The sequence below is a fragment of the Mus musculus genome, chromosome 1, assembly GCF_000001635.26.
Source record: "Mus musculus strain C57BL/6J chromosome 1, GRCm38.p6 C57BL/6J".
Classification (NCBI taxonomy): domain Eukaryota; kingdom Metazoa; phylum Chordata; class Mammalia; order Rodentia; family Muridae; genus Mus; species Mus musculus.
Window position 1 is genome coordinate 183,057,268 of NC_000067.6, and position 5,891 is coordinate 183,063,158.

Below are 5,891 nucleotides of genomic sequence, written 5' to 3' on the forward strand. Positions count from 1 at the left end.
AGGAGGAAGAGGAGGAGGGGAAGAGGAATGGGGAGGAGGAGGGGAGGAGGAAGGAGGAGGAGAAAAAGAAGAAAAGGGAGAAGAGGAAGAGAAAAAGAAAGAGGGGGGAGAGAGAAGGTGATGGTGAAGAAAAGGGTGGTAGAAATCCTAGAGAAGTTGCTGAAAGTAAAACAGTAAAAAGAAGTTTAACACAAAGAAACCACAAACTCCTCAGCACTGGGTCCTGTCACTAAGACTGGACAGAAATTCAATTTTCCTGGGAAGATGCCTACTGAAAAAAAATCTATTCTTGAGCAAAATTAAAACATTGCCAGAGAGACAAAGACTTACAAAGCTTTTCACCGAGAAGAATAACATTTCTGAAAAAGTAACTAGAAGATATTCCCCCAGCTGAGCGTGGGGGCGCACATCTTTAATCCCAGAACTCTGGAGGCAGAGGCAGGTAGATCTCTGTATGTTTGCAGCCAGCCTGGTCTACACAGTGAAGACAGTCAGGACTGAGTAGAGATACCTTGTCTTAAAAAATAAAGTGGGGGGGGGGGAGGAGGAGGAGGAGGAGGAGGAAGAGGAATTGGCAAGAAAGAATCCATTTTAAAATAAAAATAACATAAAATTAAGGGTGATACAAAACTCAGGAAGCACAGACAGGATGCGGTTATGCAGTTCTATAGTCCAAGCACTCAGAGAACTGAGGCAGGGGGATTGTAAATTCCAGATCAGTCTGGGGTATATTGTGAGTAGGGAGGGAAATCATGTCTCATAAAATAAACCAAAAAGAAAATAATACTGAAACACATGAACAATGGACAATAAACAGAACACTTGGAATAGTAACTCAACATGCTGAATAGAATTACATAACTCCAAACGAAGGGTGTGAAATGTTCAATTTATTCTGCTAGATGCAGAATAAATCAAAAGAACAGATCATAACCCAACAAATCATAAATCAAAGAACAGATGAGTTTTTAATTTCAGTACCAAATTGCCTAATATCATACATCCCCCCAAACAACGCTGCTTGCCTATTAGATTTCAAGGATTAAGTCAAGATAGACATCCAAATCATGGGGAAATGAATATTATAAATAAAACAGCACAATGAACTCCAAGTGTGCCTTGGCCGACACAGGCGATAGGAAAACCTGTTCCCACCTGAAAGGCACAGAGCTTCCTTGAGAAGACAACTGCTGACTGACATTCCTCTCATCCCCAAACCTTGCCCCATCCACACTCCCATCCCCCACCCCACATCCTCACTACCTGTAAAGTGTTCCCCAGGAATCCAGAGCAGCCATGGTCCTTGCCTTCCTCACACTGGAGGGCCAGGTGGGTGCTGCCAATGTTGGAGGGAGGGCCAGGTAGTACTGGCTTGGGGACTGAGCTGGCAGGCTATCCTGAGCTGGGTGGTGACTGTAAGGAGGGCTGATCTGTAAATAGAGCTGGACGCTGTGATGCATGCTTCCCTTCTGTGTAGGACAAAAATCTCACATTTTGACCTGATCAGAGCTGACTCTGTCAGGTGAGTCATACAAAGGAGGAAGCCTGGGCTGGGAGGGAGCAGAACACACCATAAGAGTGAGGAGCCATGACAGATGTCCGAACGCATGGGCAGCAGCCTCAGCGCAGTTGGGGAAGCACAGGGGAGACAGAGCTCCCTGCCAGTCAACTGCTGTGAAGCAGGAGCACGCTAGTGAGAAGTGACGAGGCTGTGGTGTGTCACAGTGGAGACCAGGGGGTAGACTATGAGGAAAGTGTTCTTCTCCCTCTCCTTGCTTCTCCTTGCCTCCCTCCCTCCCTCCCTCCCTCCCCAGTCAACCCATGTGAAGACTGACAGAATGCCAAGCATTGAAACAGTGAGGAAGGAGAGGGAGAGACTCTAGGGAGGGGGCAACAACCCCAGGGACACCTCAAGAAATCCCTTTGCCTACAAGGCCCCTCGGGAGATGGTTGCCACGGGAGGGATGTAGTAAGATATACGTCCTGTGGAGAGAGCGGGCTCTGTCTGAGCAAGAAGAGATCGGGAAAGCTGTTGAGAGCAACATCTGGAATGTGGGGGGTTATTGACAGCTATCCCCAGAACTGACAATATGGGCAGTTGGGAGTGTAAGAATTGGGATCACATAAGGAAATGTGACCTCTCTGGGGTCAGAGACCAGAGGGTCACTTCTCAGCTCTGTCCCTATTCCTGCTCTAGACTAGGAAGCAAGAGAGATGCTCAGCAACTCAAGGTGGGTGGGGACACCAAAGCCCTGCCTCCCCCCAGCCTTGGCTTGGAGGCTTTGCTCCCCACACCCACCTGTCCGTCTTCACAGCATTTCCCACGGGTGTCTGCTCTTCCTGGATGCTGGGTCGGGTGCCCACTCAAGCCTGCATCTGCCCCTATTGCCTGCTCTCTGGCCCTGGCCAGTGTGGAGCATCTGCCATATAAACATCAGTCCTCCAGAAGTATCTTGGGAAACTCATCTCTCTTTTGGCTTCCATCTCTGTAAAACACAGTGATTTCTCAGGTCTTGTTCTGACATCAGTGGTTAGAGTATCTAAGAGCTATGGATGGTTACCGTGGAGACCATCTCTGTGGAGGTGCTCTCCTGGGCTCTCTGCTCTACAGGGGTGACACACAGCATTGCTGCCCATGGTTTCCTGAGGACCTCACAGCCTCCAAGTCAAAGTCCACACCTACCAAGCATAGCTACTGCATAAGTCAATAACAAGGCACAACATGCTATGAAGGGGACAGAACCTGGCGCTGAGCGCATGGCTATGACCATTTGTCGGGGCCTCGGTGGCAGACAGGACAGACGCCCAAGGCAGGGGAGACTCAGAGAGAGGCAGGCCTTCTGGGCGATTGGAAAACACACAAGGAGCCAGAGACCTTGACCTGCCAGGTGGGGAGGAAATGTGAGCAGAAACTAAATGGAAACTTTATTGGGTGTTGGGCCTTACGAACTGTTTTGGTTTGAGATTTAGTCATAAATTAATCCTACACATAAGTGTGTTCCCAAGGAGGGAACCCAGGAAAAATATTTCAATTTTAAGACTTGAAATAAATCTCACAATTTCCATGGCTTAATGGAGGCCTCCCTCAGACTGGCGTTCTCTCCCCACTTTCTCTCACCCTCTCCTCTCCACATCCCTCTCCTTCCACCTCTCCTCCTCCCATCTCTCTCCCTTCCCCCTCTCTTCCCCTTCTCCTCTCCTCTTCCTTCTCCTTTCTACCTCTTTATACCTTCCATCCTTCGTTCTTCTCTCCTCTCATCCTCTCTTTTCTCTCCTCCTCCCTTCCTCCACCTCTTCCTCTCTCCACCTTCAGCCTGATGACAGGACCCTTCCAGGGGTCACTGGCCAAGGAAGAGGATAAGCTCTGATTTGCTGTCCTTGCTGGGCGCTGGTCTTCCCCCAGGTCTCCAAAGACAGAGCTGCCAGGACCACGGAAGGAAAAGGACAGACATGGGGCTGTGTGTTAACACATTTAAAAGTGAAACATGAAGAAGAAGTTAGTACCCTCCAGAGGCTGTGTGGGGACACTCCCTGTCAAGAGCACCTGGCATGGGCAACCATGCTGCTTCCCAGAGCTGACAGATTAGAGAAGCAGACTTAAGCCCAGAGATTTGATGCAGAAGTTGAAGCCAAGGACTCTGATGAGTGCCATGGTCCCCTGCCTAGGGACTCCATCTTGATCCACATTGGAGAAACTCCACAGGAAACTCCATAACTGAAAGTTATGGGCTCAATAGTGATGATATGCTAAGAGACCTAGAAACCTTTTCCTCACAAAATGGGGACTGCTACATTTTTAGCCTTCTTCTGACTGCTATGCTTCCCATGGAGCCAAGGTGTCCACAGGATCAAGGGAATGCCCCTGAGGAGAGCCCAGGCCGGTCTCATAGAGTTAGACTACATCTGGTGGAAACAGATAACCCCCACCCAGTTCCCATCAAAAAGTCCTAAATCTGCCTCTTCGATAACTATAGGTGCTCCCAGGCTCTTTCAAGGCAAGGCTAGAACACAGGATTTGCGTAAGATGGGACCAGCTAGGGCATAAGGACATAAGGTCCCATGTGTGCACCCAAGTCCCCAGTAATATGAGATGGAATCCAGCCAGTGGAATGGGGTAGGCTGTAGCCAGCTCTCCGGAGCCTCAGACTCTGACCAGGAACACCAGTCTCATATCCTAAACTCAACCCTGCCTCTTGCGATAATTCTGAGGGTGTAGTTGTCAAGGATGGAAAACTGGGCACTTTGAACTTCAGACAGGGGACAAGCCAGCCTCTCTGTGTTCTTCCCTTGTGCCCAAGGTCAGGCAGGATCACCTAGAATTAAGTACCACCATTATGCTGATCAAAGTAGATTATTCAAGGTGTGTTTGTGGGTGGCCAGAGCAGATGTAAATCTGTGGTGTCAACGTGTCACTGCCGCCAATGGCCTACGCTTCCTTGGTTGGTGTCCAGGACTCTTGTGTCCCTCTCTGCTCCTCCAGCTCACTCTTCTCCCTCTTGCTCTTCCTCTCTCTCTTTATCCCACTCGTCCCCTTCCTCCTCCCCTTCTCTTCTCCTCCTGCTCCCTCTTGCCTTCCACACCTACACTTCCATCGTCCCCTTCTGTTTCTTCACAAGCCACATTGTCTTCCCTTACACGGCTGACTTCCTTCAGAGTCCTTTTCCTGAGAGCAGTTCCCCTCTGAACGCACGCAGTTGTCTGGGGGGTTCTTAGACTTTCTATCCCACGATGCCTCTGCCCTACTGGATTGGAAGGCTGCGTGATAAATGAGCGGAGGAATAAGTGATAGCTGGGGACACACACACACACACACACACACACACACACACACACACACAGACACAGAGACTGGAATCTGGGATAGGGGAGACTCCTGGTGTAGATTCAACTCGGCTGATTGTTACCTTCTCAAGTCTCATTTTTAAAAGGTCAGAGCATTTGAATGTGCTCTGAGACCACAGTTGAGATTTTGGGGTATCGATCCTGCTGTTCCCCCTTCCTGGCCCTCTTCTCTTCACCCCAAGGGAAGCACCTGGATGGAATAAGTGTCAAAAACAAGCAAACCACAACAAAAAAACCAGTGGTAAATACTCGGATATAAACTAACCTCCTCCAGGTCCTGAGAATGATGCCAAAGGGTGTGGATATGTATGCATAACGTGCAGAGTCGGCCACACCCCTGTCTCAGAGCATGGGAGAACTGGAGAGCCACAGAGAGCAGAGAGCCTCTCCTGAATGCACAGGAAACTGTCCAAGCAAGAAGTGGAGGGTCTAGACATTTCTTGGAATCTATCTAAGGAGAATCACACACCAAGGGGATCTTTGTGGATTGCTGGTAGCTGACTATGCCTGGAATTCATCAATTACCCTCCAGATTTAGGGTCACAGCAAGAGACAGGCTCTTCTGCAGGCATAAGCGGGTTCTTGCTGACGTCTCCCAACCCACCCACACCAGACCGCAATCACTCCATGAAAAGGTACTGTATCTGTTAGGTTAATTTGTGACAGTGCCATATTGTCCTCAGACAGTGTATCTTAAGTCAATTACCCTGTCACCATTCCCAGAATCCTCTCCTCCGTGGGGTAGAAGACTCCATATTGTCCAGTTGTGGAAATTCATGGAACAGACAAAGGGAGGGTAAACAGCAATGTAAAGAACCTCAGAAGACACAGGAGACACAGAAGACACAGGAGTCCCCTCTGTGATGTCAGGCATGGCTACCAGCTGTGGGCAGCCTCATGGCCTTAGCCTACACCAGCGTCTAGAAGATGCCACCAACTCTCCTCCTCACAGCCTGCACTTAAAGGCTAGATCTGTCTGTCGGACAATGCTTTTCTCACACTCATACACTTCCCTCCTCCCCCTCCTCCCCCCTACCCCTCCTCCTCCT

The 5,891-nt window shown here is 49.5% G+C and overlaps 1 long non-coding RNA gene across 5 annotated transcripts in view; it reads right to left on the minus strand.

The window, feature by feature from the left end:
* Window positions 1-5,891, minus strand: part of Gm33747 — a 10,730-nt gene that overhangs the window by 2,316 nt on the left and 2,523 nt on the right. Inside the window, exons 3-5 of one of the 5 annotated variants that reach the window (XR_880815.1) lie at window positions 5,549-5,591; window positions 3,230-5,293; window positions 1,264-2,486 (exon numbers count right to left, since the gene is read on the minus strand). This is a non-coding gene — a long non-coding RNA (predicted gene, 33747). Of the gene's footprint in view, window positions 1-1,263; window positions 2,487-3,229; window positions 5,866-5,891 lie in introns of those variants that run through there. The other 4 variants (XR_880814.1, XR_880816.1, XR_880813.1 and 1 more) reach the window with 4 other exon arrangements.